Below are 12,894 nucleotides of genomic sequence, written 5' to 3'. Positions count from 1 at the left end.
TGCTTTATCGAAACAGGGAAAAGATTGGGCTGGGAGAGTGCAGTGCACAGCTTCACGAGGGATGCAGTTGCTTCCACAGCACAGGATCACATCAGCAAAGAACTGGAGGTGACTGCAAAGCCATTCAGGTGAATGTCATTCATTATTTGTACGTACAACCAAGATGAAGCTATTCCTCTTTGCCCTCTTGGGAGGTGCTATTTAAATGAGGAAAAGGCAGGTCTTTCTTCAAAGAGCACACGGGCTAACCAAACAAGGCAAAGACAGGGGAAAATAAATATTACTTTGACTACTGAGATCAAATCATGGCTTGGAGATGCTAAATGGTTTGCCTGAGGTGATATAAACAATCCATAGAAGAACAGAGGTAGAAACTGAACCCAGAGTCTCTGGCCTGGTGAGCAGTGCCCTCTCAGATACTATGTGATCAATAAAATGGCAACATCCTAAAAATCCAGTTTTTGCCTGTGAACTCCTGGAGAAAAAGCGACAGCATCAAAAAACAAAACAACAACAACAAAAAAAAAACACTATTTACTTTTCTGATAGTATTTTCTTCATGTCAGAATTACTTTTTCACAATTTTCAATACTTGTTATTGCTACTGAATTTAATAGCTAATTTATTGGTTATCTTTGATAACAAAATATTTCAAAATACAGCTTCCTCTCTCTACAACTTCCTGAGCAGAGGAAGCAGAGAGGGAGGTGCCCATCTCTTCTCCCAGGTAACTGATGACAGGACACACAGGAATGGCATAAAGCTGTTCCAGGGGAGGTTCAGACTAGATATAAGGAAAAAATTCTTTACCGCAAGGGCAGTTAAACACTGGAACAGGCTTCCTAGAGAGGTGGTCAATGCTCCGTGCCTGTCAGTGTTCAAGAGACATTTGGATAATGACCTCAACAACTTGCTCTAACTTTTGGTTAGCCCTGAAGAGGCCAGGCAGTTGGACTAGATGATCTTTGAAGGTCCCTTTCCACTGAGCTATGCTATGCTATGCTATGCTATGCTATGCTATGCTATGCTATGCTATGCTATGCTATGCTATGCTATGCTATGCTATGCTATGCTATGCTATGCTATGCTATCCTATCCTATGCTATCCTATCCTATCCTATGCTATCCTATGCTATGCTATCCTATGCTATCCTATGCTATCCTATCCTACCCTACCCTACCCTACCCTACCCTACCCTACCCTACCCTACCCTACCCTACCCTACCCTACCCTATCCTACTAAAATTCCTGAATCTAAATGTTACAGAATTCATGAATATTTTGGCATTTCTCACAGGACGAGCCTTCTTCTGGTGAAGAATGAAGAGCAATGTAGTTTGTACTGTATTTTTAAGATTGTTCCTTCCTTCATCATCATATTTTACATAGTTAAAAATAGGAGTTATATTCATTGCATTGGAATATAAGCTTGCAATACACTTGTGTGGTTATCAGAAAGACTCGGTTCTTAATTACCTGCAAAAACCATTTATTGCCTGATATACTCTGGCACCGTGAATATTATCCCTTAATTAACTGCCTTATTTCAGCTAAATTAAAGAAAGATCATTTAAAATATTACCATGAACAGTTTTTTTTTTAATTAATGCCAACTGTATCCTCAGCATTGAAAAAAATAAAAATATTATTTCACTGAGCTGAGGAGTAAAGTTTCATTTTCTTAGATGAGTGAGGAGTGTTTTGTTCTTAAAACTGTGCATTTCTAAGAGCTACTTAAAGTGGAGCACACACTGGATTTTTTTTCCCTGTTGTCACAGGCTACCTTGTCCTGAAGGCTGTTCAATTTTGAAGAATGGAGTTCAGTAATTGCCCCCTGACAGACCTCCCTGTCAACTCTTCAGGATATCGGTGCTGGATTGTTTGCTGGGAAAACACCTAAAGTCAACACAGGGAGGTACTGAAAATAGCATTCAGATGGTTGGGGGATATCCAGTGGGCTGGATGGAAGCACATGAAAGAGACGTGCCAAAGCAGGGTAAGGAACCATTTAATGACCGTGTAACCGTGTCTCTCTTTTGGCTACCAGATTTCCCCTGGAGCTTTGACCTGCTAGCCAGTAGTGAGAATGCCTGCTGCTCATAGATGCAAAGGTTTTTCTGTTGACTTATGCTTGGCTTAGGCGTGAAAACCCTGCCTTGAGGTTGAGGGTAATTACTACTGCATAGCAAAGACATGTGGGGCTGATTAGTTCCAGGCTAGATAGGGAGAGGGGGTGGATGGTTCCCAGGTAGAAATGAAAATGGGAGGGATGCTTTGCTCCAGGGAAGTGGGTGTTTAGTCTGAGGCTTGTTCCAGATGAGGATTTAAGTACCCAGAGCAGGAGAGAGGTAAAATTAGGTCCTGCAGGCCAAAACTGTAACATCAACCAGCTGAGAGCGTGTGTCAGGGTTCAGTATCTGTCTGTCTTTGACAACAGAGGTCTCTACATTTCTAGTTCACTGCTTCTGTGTGCCCTGGGCTGCCCTGCCTTGGTACTGCGTGGTAAGAAGGATGCAGTTTAGGTTCCCTGGCAATGTTTAGCACGAGACTGCAGCTCTACCTTTGTATGAACGAAAGTAACAAAGTTGAAACTGAGCCTCACCCCAGAAGAACTAGCTAAATATTTTTGTGTGTCATTGCCTTCTTTTTTCTTTTTCATTTTGTTTTAGAGAGCTTTGCTTTTATACTTTCCCATTACACAATTTCGTGCAATTACTGTGAATGAATTAATCCTATGAGACTATGTTCATGGCTGTCCTTTACTGGTGGGGGAGGAGGGCAGGAGGAATGACTTCAGTGCTCCTTTAATTGCCGATCTCACTAATTGCCCTCCAAACCAAGCAGGTTTTTGCTCAGAGCTGTTTCCACAAGCCAGAATGTCCTTCTGGAACTGGTTTACACCTGAAAGGGTAATTGCTTCCTGACTCTGAGCTTATATATTTCCAAAACCCAACAGCATCTCATCCAGCTTCATAATACACCTCCTCCCTCTACAAAACTGGGCTTGCCACAGTTAGGGGAGTTCCTTATTTAGCCCCATCTTAGGACACCTGCCTGATAACAACCCAGGAAGAGCCTGTAGCTGGAATTGCTTGCCCTCCTGATATGGTCAGAACCAGAATTTCTATCCTTTGGTTTATTTCTTGAAATAACTGGCAAAATCCATGCAGGCAGGCTAGAAATGGACAGGGCTGTGAATAAGCAAACACCGACATGGGCGATGCTCCCACTGAACTTGCCAAGTGCTGAGTCTTGGCCCACAAGATACACTGGTGTGGTGCCAAAGGAGCAACCAAAAATAAAACAAACAAACAAACAAACAAAATACCAGCGCAGCCCAAAAACACTTTCTTCTGGTGTTCACCAAGCAAATGTGGTTCTGGCAGTAAAAGAAGACACAAATGATCCCCTGTTTGTGGGTGCACTGCCCTGGCTCGGTGCTGCTGCTGTGGTGCTGCTGCTCTATAGGCACTTTATGAGTGATGTGACAGTTTCCCTGACTGAAGTAATTCCAAGTACTGTAACATGAGGTGTCAAGGCAGACAGTAGAAAACATTTCAATCCTTTTCATTAGAACAAAGCGCTATTCTCTTGACGGCTTTCAAATGCATATTGTTTAGCTATTATGTGCTAACCTTGACTATTATATTCCAAGCACAATAGCAGTGGGAGCTTTCTGCTTTTTTGTTCGTTAGTGATCATGGTAAGAGAATTTCTCTTTTCCAGGGTCAGTAAAATATTCTGTTACAAAGGAAAAAAAAAAAAGACACACAAAAAAAAAAAAGAGAAAAGATATATTTATGTTACAGTAGCAGTGAGAGGGAAATCTGAGGTCTCCCCTTGTGTCTCAAATTTCAGGTGGCTTGAATGGTTCCCAGTATGGATTTTTACCCTAGTGGAGCTTGTACTTCTCTTGACAGAAATCAAAGACTGCAAGTGCATCCTGCCTAGACTGCTCATATGACTAGTGACAAGCTGATGCTAAAGTGACTGCAGTGTTAGCTGCTGAAAGCCTCAGGCAACGTACAGCAGGTAAATGGTTAATTAAAATGATTCTTCAAGGATACCTTTAAGGGAACAGGGAGCCATTCCAAACCTCCGTGGGGAGTTATTGATGGAAATTGCTGCTCCATGTTTTCTCTCAGGGCTACACACAGGCTGGTTACCTTAACTGTTTCTGACATTTCTTCTGTCTGACCATGAGGCTGCCGAGATGGGAGGATTAAGTTACTCCTGTAAGAATGAGATCAGACACAGGTGAAAGCCAAAGATAGAGATTCATAAATGTGTGTGCAATACACAAAATATGGTGAAGCCTGGGCTCTCTTCTAGAACCAGCCGTATGTTCTGGAGTACAGAAGTTCTCACTGTTCTCAGCCTCTGCTTGGGCCTGATTGACTTTTTGCCTCATCCTTCTGAGCCATCAGGTCCCACCATCTCATTTTTCCCTCATCTTTTTTTTTTTTTTCTCTCATCTCTTTCTCTATTTTTGACCAGCAACCTCTTTTTTTTCCACTTAATAAACAGCAATTCCCATCACTTTCCAAGTCCTTCTTCACGACCTCCCACCTCTCTCTTCCCATCCATTCCTACCTTCTCCCTTTCACCAGCTCCCACTCCCATCTTCTCCTACCCCAAACTCCAGCTCTCAGTTTACCCTCTCCCTCCATCATCCCTCCCCCTCCAGTGCCTTCAGCTTTTCCATCTCCGCAGTTTGATTTTTCCTCCTTCCTCGGTGCCAACGCCTGACAGAGAAGGAGTTGCTGATTATATGTCTTCATTGTAATTAAACTGGGCCAGAGCCCATTCTCTGGCACTAAAAGCAAGTGGCACAGTCTGGCTCACATCCATACATCTAAACTCTCTTCCTCCCATAACAGTATGGCTTTATCCTTTTTGCCTACTGGGAACAGCCCTTGGCAAGTGCTGCTCTCTGAACCCTGCCCAGACATGGTATCTGAGAGTACTCCCTAGGACAAGCCAAAACCGTGCCAGGGAGCATGCTAATAATTAAACGCTATAGACTGTGCTACGGGCCTCGGCGCTGCTTAATTTACTCATAAAAATGCAGATGAGAGAATGAGGGGGACAAACAATGTCCTTGCTTTCAGCACAGGTATAGACCCAGGCAGCAGCTACAGGGGTTGCATAAAACTGCTTCACACCCGGTTCACCAGGCAAGGAGGGCAGGCTCTGAAAAGCTAGTGTGAGCCTCTGGAACTGGTTATCTTTCAAGCATAAACTTGGCTAAATATGGGCAAGGTTTTTTAATCTAGTGGGGGTGTGGGAAACATGTCCTTGATTAAACCCCATCCCTCCAGCTACTGCTGCCGAGCTCCTGCCCCAAAACGTAAGCTCCAAACAAGGATTTCCTCAGGATTTTGAAATATAGGTGAAAAAAAAAAAATAAAAAAATCCTGCTTTTTCCCCCCTAGGTGAGGATTGCAAAATTCAACTGAAAGAGAACACCCTCATAGGAAACTTTATCTCCTTTAGTTAGTATTTAGCAAAATTTGCAGCAATTGAGAGCAGGGTTGTATTGCGTGTAGGCAGTGTAAAGCGATTTAGTAGTAAGTGGTAACACCTCTCTCTGCCACATGTAGGTGTGGGTAGACATGCAGACTAGGGGGCTGATGCTTGGCATAGCTCCTTTGACAAATCATATTCACCTGAGGCCAAACCTGTATCAAAAGGAAGATCTCAAGCTTCTGGGACACATTTGGGAAGGATGCTTTAAAGTTTAAGGGGACATTGTGCGAAGGGAGAGATAATACTGGTACAGTGACTGGGTAAACACAACGTGGAAATCCTCTATAACCAACGACTCTGATATATATCCCTCTATTTTATTTTATTTTATTTTATTTTAATCTTATTTTATTTTTTTTAAATCTTATTTTATAATTTATTTTTTATTTTATTTTATTTTATTTTATTTTATTTTATTTTATTTTATCCCAAACAGATCTGGGATAAATAGTACATATGCATCCAGGTGTGCAACACTCCCAGTGCCTGTATACATGTGTGTATTTATAGCTTGCCGAAGCCTAACATCGCTACATATTGAAATAATTAAAGTAGTAAGGTAGGCTATTTCTGTTTCCACAGCTTTGGACATGCTATATGCAGCCAACAGTAAAACCCATAAAGATTGTGTTACTTAATTCTAATTTTATTTCTGAAATAACCATGCATATTTTCTGAAGATCTTGCTTGTCTTTTAAGCATGAAATAATAGGCAACCAATGTCTGTAATCCATCTGTTTGCTTTTTCTCAAATATATATATTTGTAGATTGGCTTATTGGTTCTCCGCACTAATAATGAAGAAAAGTCTTGAAAATAACTTTTTGGTCACTGAGCGTTACCTGGAATTTGGCTTGCACTAAGGTCTCAGATTTGGCCCTGCAAACAAATGTGTTCATTATCTCATGCATCACGGAATAACTTCCTCATATGTAGCGTGAATGAGGATTATTGAAATATGGGGATGGTCAAAATCCTCCCCATGCCATCTTGTCCCCAGTTCCCCCTGCTTCCCTCTCCCAGGCTGCCGTCCTGGCAGGCTGTTCTCTCCCCATGCAGTGATAAATGTGTAGGAAGTTGGAGCTGGGTTCCTCAGCCCCATGTCTGGTTGTGTGGTCCAAGGCAGAAGAGATGTTCTGCAATACAGCTGCACACCTTAGCCTGGGGTGAAGGCTGTCCTTGGTCGCCCTATTTAGTGCAAGGATGCTTGCTTCTACGGTTTCCTTATTTTTTTTTCCCTCCATTCAAAAAGCTATTGTCTTTTTGTGAAACCAAAGCAGATGTTCAAATTACATGTGTATTAGCACACAGTAACTCCATCCAAGGCAACGGAAAAATGTCTAATGGGCCTATCTTGTGTTAGAGACATAAGTAATAGTGCCTTTGTGCACTGTGTCGGGACTGACAAGACTGTCTCGCTGGGGAGATTGGCAGCAGAAGACCATTAATGTGCAGATAAAGGAAGAGCGTTATCTCCTGGTGTTGTTCAAGTCGTTGGCAAATTTCCCTTCGGCTCCAGCAGAGATGGGAGTTAAGCTGAGAAGCTTGCCTTTTTATGGACAAATTTTCCTTTGCAGCTCCGAGATAAAGATATTTTGGAGGAAGAAGGCAGTGACAAGACAGAAAATGGCTATGAGACCAGCTATTGCGCTGGCAGATCTGAATGCGGGGGACCCGTGCATAAAAGCTTGAGCAAGCAAGAAAAGATTTTCAAGTGGGGATCCTATCTGGGAACAAATAGGGCAGAGCAACCAAAAGGAAAGCCAGGCCACCTGGGCAGAGGTGATTGGTGTTACGAGTGGTCCACAGGGCTCAGCACAGTGCAGAGAGCACCCAGATCTTGACATTTGAGCTCTTTTTGATGTGTCACTTAGGTGGCTCAGCAGGCTCCTGGAAGAAAGGTTATCAAAACAGTGTCAGCCTCTCAGAAAGAGGGAGAAAATGGCAGCTAAAACACAGAGTCTATAATAAAATACAGACTTAAACTGCCATCTGAAACTTGTTCAAATAAATCTACTGCCTGCCGTTGGTTTGCTGCCCTTCACACCTTTCCAAATCCCCCGTGGAAATTCTGCAATGCTGCAATTTGCATCCCAGAGACTGCGTTTTCTTCAGTCTGTGAAATGCACCGCGCTTTGCAACTTTGCAGTTTTCAGCAGAAACCCTCCTGCTTTCTTTCTCCTCCTGCCCTGCGTGGGTGGAAGCCCCATGGAGAGGACAGCAAGGTAAACAGAGCTAAGCAGAGGAGGTTTGGGGCGGCTGCCCACCGGGGAACTTGAGGCCTTGTGCCGAAAGCCATGTCCTCGGCTGGACCCCATTTCAATTCACTCTCCCCTCTTCCGCACTCAGGAAGGATTTAAACCTTTCCAACACAAGCCTGGGGTAATAGCTGAAAGAGATCCTGGATTTTTACGGATTTTGGCTCAGACCAGCCTTCTTCTTTCCACTCCATAAGGAAAGTGCACTGATTGCCTGATTTATGCACCCTTGTTATTTTGGTAGGGCTTTATGAACACTTTCATGAGACAAAGATCAGCAGTGTATTCTCATGCTGCCCCCCCATCTGGCAGCTGTGTATGGCCATGGGCCAACAGCTGATGACAAAAGGTGTGGTGACAGGAGTGACTCCATGTGTCTCTCCCTCTTTCTCTTCTTCCCAGTTTCTCCCAGCTTGACAGCGCTGCTGGTGCTGATCTGGGGGTTTGTGTAGATCTGTGAATTAGAGCTTTTTCTGACTAAGTTTCTCCTTCCATTTTAGTGAGTCAAGTCAGCTCACGAGGGGATCTGATGGGCATTGGATTTAGCACAAAGTTAGGACTGTGGTGGGTGAAGGTGTGCATGGGGATGCCTCGTTTTGGTTGTTGTTAGATCTTGTCTCGTGTGCCTACAGTGTACCCAACACCTCTGTCCAACACTTAACAGAGCAAGAGAGAAAAACTAAAGTCAGCACTTTCTGGCCTTGTTCCAATTCCCAAGTACTTTTCTCTTCTCAAGCACTCTTCTCAAGTGTATCCCTGGAGCTGGCTTCTACACATTTAGTTAAATAACCATAGTATAGCACCACTGTTGGAAAGCCATTCATGGCAGCAGCCTAATATTGTACTTAATCTTGCTAGCTTCCTTGTGTGAGATTTGCTTGTGTTAGCGCTGGGAAACCTGCTTTCTGCTGTGCCCTGCTGAAAGGCCTCAAGATGTGTTTATTACCCGTGTGAGTACTTCTACCTGAGACAGATGCTTTTCCCATAGGAGCACCGGGGAAGCCTGGCACTCTGGGCACTCAGTGGCTGGCACTGCTGACCTTCATACTGGAGACTTGAGGCCCTTCTCCATGCAAGGAATTGCTAGACCGGGGTCTGTCAGGTCTCAGAAATAATTTGTGAATTGGTCTACTTAAGTGATGGGGTAGCTGTATAGGAAAGGGCTTTGCTCTGGTGGAGAACACTTTACCTTGGATACCCTCATTCAACCAGTCCCAGCTAACCAAGTGGTAATCCCCTTTCGTTTTTAATTAAATGTCTTTCAAATTCAGCGTTTTCCTTTTTTAGAAGACATGAAGAAAACACAAAACTAAAGATTTTTCTGAAAAGTTATTTCTCTGCCAGACAAGGATGACCTGAGCCTGGGCAGTGATGGGGTGCAGTCCTCCAGGTACAGGTCCTGCACCTGGGTCAGGGCAATCCTAAGCATGAATACAGGCTGGGTGATGAGTGGATTGAGAGCAGCTCAGAGGAGAAGAACTTGGGCATACTGGTGGACCACAAAAAAAACAAAGAATATGAGCCAGCAACGTGTGCTTGCAGCCCAGAAAACCAGCCATATACTGGTCTGTATCAAAAGCAGCATGGCCAGCAGGTTGAGGGAGGGGATTCTCCCTCTGTACTCTGCTCTCATGAAACCCCACCTGGAGCCCTGAATTCAGCTCTGGGCCCCCCCCGGCACAAGACCTGTTAGAGAGGGTCCAGAGCCAGCCCATATTAATTGTTCAGCATGACACCACATGGAATGGGATATCCCTTTGTCCACTTAGGGTCAGCTGCCCTGGTTGTGCCCCCTCCCAGCTCCATGTGCACCCCCAGCCTCCTCGCTGCCAGGGCAGCACAAGAAGCTGAGAAGTCCTTGACTTAGTGTAGGCACTGCTCTACAACAGCTAAAACAGCAGTGTGTTATCAGCACTATTCTCATCCTAAATCCAAAACACAACACCATACCAGCTACTAGGGGAGGAAAATTAACTCTATCCCAGCTAAGAATTTGCACTTGCTTCTTTACTAATCAAGATGTGTGAGTTTGATACCTCTAAGATACTTCCCGAGTCTCTGCTTTATATTCAGAAAGTTTTGGATTCTAGATGACAGAAAAACAATGTGAAATGAGGAGAAAAGTATTGTATATTCCCTAAAATTCACTTATGATAAAAATACATATTAATTGCAGTGAAATGTTTTCTGGATTGTCTTATTTTCAAATGGAATTTCATAGGGCTCTTTGAATCTGTCTGACCTAATTTAAAATAACCAATAAGTAATCAGAAGTAGTGTTTTTTTGGAGTTTATTCTGTGCAGTACTTGGGTCTTTGGGACGAAAGGTTGTATGATCTTTCTTTGATGAATGGTATTATTAGAACAAATTTACTATCCAGGCAAAGATGAGATGTTTCAAGCATTATCCGACTTTTTTGAGATAAAAGTTGATATTTTTCTTGCCACATATATTTCCCTAAAAATTCAGATTTATGCAGTGTAGGAGATCAGCATGCATTAAATTGTCTCAAGGACTGAGGCATGTACATTTTATGTTTATAGTGTCATCCTTATGATCCGTTTTTGTATGGTGGTTGTCTAGTGTTCAGAAAAACAACATATGCCATGTAGAATTTGAAGATGCTACTGGGTACAGCAAGATCAGAAGCAAAACTCAGCTATTCACAAAACTCAGCACATTACCATTATCACAGGTAGCTTTCCTCCTTTCACATTTAGAAGGCCAGCTGTATAACAGCAAGGCATAGTTATTAGCGTTTATTCCTGTGTTATTATCTCTGTTCCACACCACTGGTCATGTTTTATTTATCAGTCAAATTTTGCATTATTAATGGAGAATAAAATTCAGGGCTTAATTTCAGAAGAACAAACCCTCTGCTCGTAGCTCAGACGTTAGATTGTCCCACTAATTGCCCTGTTCACCTTTCCCCTTTGCCTGATACATCATCTCTACTAGTGTGGTATGGCTGGCGTTTTCCTCAGAAATGCTTTATTTATTTATTTATTTATTTATTTGAAGGCACAAAGTTACCTCAAAAAGGACTTAGTGTTGTCCTTCTAGCTTGTGTAAAAGCAAGGAGAGTGGCTGGCTCATGAAGTCAGCGCCAGGGAGGGATGGAGCCGTCTTGCTGGAAAGCACATAATGAAATTGTGCTGCAAAGTCAAAAGCACCTGAGAGTGGAAAGTAGGGCAGTTCTGCGAATGCAAAGTTGGGAGCCTCTGGGGAGAGCCTGTGAGTTAATTATTATGAAGCTCTGGGCTTTGCCTTCTGCCTCTGGGGCCTCTTGGCCATCACTTTCCTTGCCTTCCTTCTTGGCCTGCAAAGACCTGCTTGCATGCGCTTCCTTGTCCTGCACCTCCCTCAGCTTTCACCTACAGCTTTTCAGCTGCATCTCTTCAGCTTCACAGGGGGTTAATTAGGCTTGTGGTATGGCTTACACTGAATTAACTTGCTTGCTGCCCCCTTTCTTTACTCTTTGCATAGACTTCCCACGGAGATGAAGCATGGAGCTCTGGAAGACATCCTTGGAAATGTCAGCCTGAAAAACAGACTGGGTTTGGAGAGAAAGAGTGAAAAAGAGAAAAGTTTAAGTGGTCAGATCCTCTCCATTGCTATGCAGGTTCCCTGGCTACTTTGGGATTTTTAGGCTTGTGAAATGAGGACATTTAACCAGATGTCAAGGACAGACCAGAAACTTCACTTCTCTTAATACTGCAGTACCTAGAATTGCTGAAAAGGGAATATGAAAGATTAGATATAGCAGTGTAGGGAAATTAAATAGCTTTGACATGTCTTTAGGCACCTGATATGGGAGCAGCCAAAACCCTCTAATTACCTGATATTTTGGCTTCACAAGTACATTGGGAGGCTGAGCACCAGGCTTTCCTTCTAGAAGAAATGAGTGTTAAATATGCAGTGATTCAACTCTATTTATATAAAAAAGAGAGAGAGAAAAAATCCATCTGCTTTTTGTTTTGCACACAGAGAAACTTCAAAGACATCCTCACTGTTTATTTTTATAAATGAATGTATAAAAACATGTATATCACTGTACAAATACACAATATTGAACAGCAGAGAGGTGTGTGTGTGTACATATACACTCACACATACATTAAATTATAGTTTGATGATGGGTCCAGCACTTATTTATGTAGTAAACAAGCCCTGAACACAGGGCACAATTCCTCAGAAAGTACCACCCTGATAAGAAATTGCATTTTTGAACAAGCAGGTTGGGGAACTTCACATGTGGGAAGGACAGGAAAGGTCCCCTCCTGCTGGATGCACGGTGGTGAAACATCTCTGGTCCTGCTGGGGCTGCAGCTATCGTCCTGCAAACCTGGCTGCAGAAGCTTCACGCTGCCTATTTGGATCCGATGGCAGCAGTTTTCCTCTTCCAAGTACCGTATCGCTCCCTGGCACATGTATTTGCCTTGGCTGAATCCCTCAGTGCCTTAGTGGCTGCGTGCAAAAGCTGTGCAAAGCCTGGTTGAACACAACAACTTCTGTACCTTGTACCTCTTGTGTGCAGGATGAACCAAAGCAAATCCTAACGCATCTCCTTGCAGCTGGAGTAGTGACAACTCTTCAGCACATGGAAAGGGGCCAGCTTCCAGACCAGCTCAGTTTTCCTTGTTTAATCTCTTAAGCACATTTTCAGGCTTAACCGCTTGAGCGGCAGAACCCCCATCAGCAATTTCAAAAAGCAATTATTTTGAATCTGTTCAGAAAATATTTTTATCTGCAAGATCCTGCCCAGCTACTGCATATTAGAAATGGTATGAATCACCCTGAAATATTAATTGATAAGATTTATGACCTTAGAAACATTATTAAGAGCAGGGTATAAGGCATGCGCAGCTTTGCTCTGGCCAGGGGGGACCCAGCATTTTAATGAAGGAGTGTTAATTATCACAAAAATGGTGGAAAAATCCTTAGCAGGAAAGAAAAGTTCCGTGTATGATCAGTCATGCATTATGCCTTTCATGTAAAACAAAAGAAAATAAAAAAATACAGTAGGTGGGTTATAACTCTGTAAATCCCTACTGGAAAAGTTGCACTTCCAGAGAGTATTTTTCATAGCACTCTGCTCTTCTGAGC

The 12,894-nt window shown here is 43.1% G+C and overlaps 1 long non-coding RNA gene across 6 annotated transcripts in view; it reads left to right on the top strand.

Annotated features, from left to right (window-relative positions):
• Window positions 1-12,894, top strand: part of LOC308195664 — a 179,229-nt gene that overhangs the window by 139,517 nt on the left and 26,818 nt on the right. For all 6 annotated transcript variants that reach the window (XR_013951704.1, XR_013951705.1, XR_013951706.1 and 3 more), the window contains 2 exons: window positions 1,780-1,997; window positions 3,860-4,033. This is a non-coding gene — a long non-coding RNA (uncharacterized lncRNA). The remainder of the gene's footprint in view (window positions 1-1,779; window positions 1,998-3,859; window positions 4,034-12,894) is intronic.

Source organism: Anser brachyrhynchus (genome assembly GCF_964034855.1).
Source record: "Anser brachyrhynchus genome assembly, chromosome: 5".
Lineage (NCBI taxonomy): Eukaryota > Metazoa > Chordata > Aves > Anseriformes > Anatidae > Anser > Anser brachyrhynchus.
This window is presented reverse-complemented; position numbering and strand designations above follow the sequence as displayed.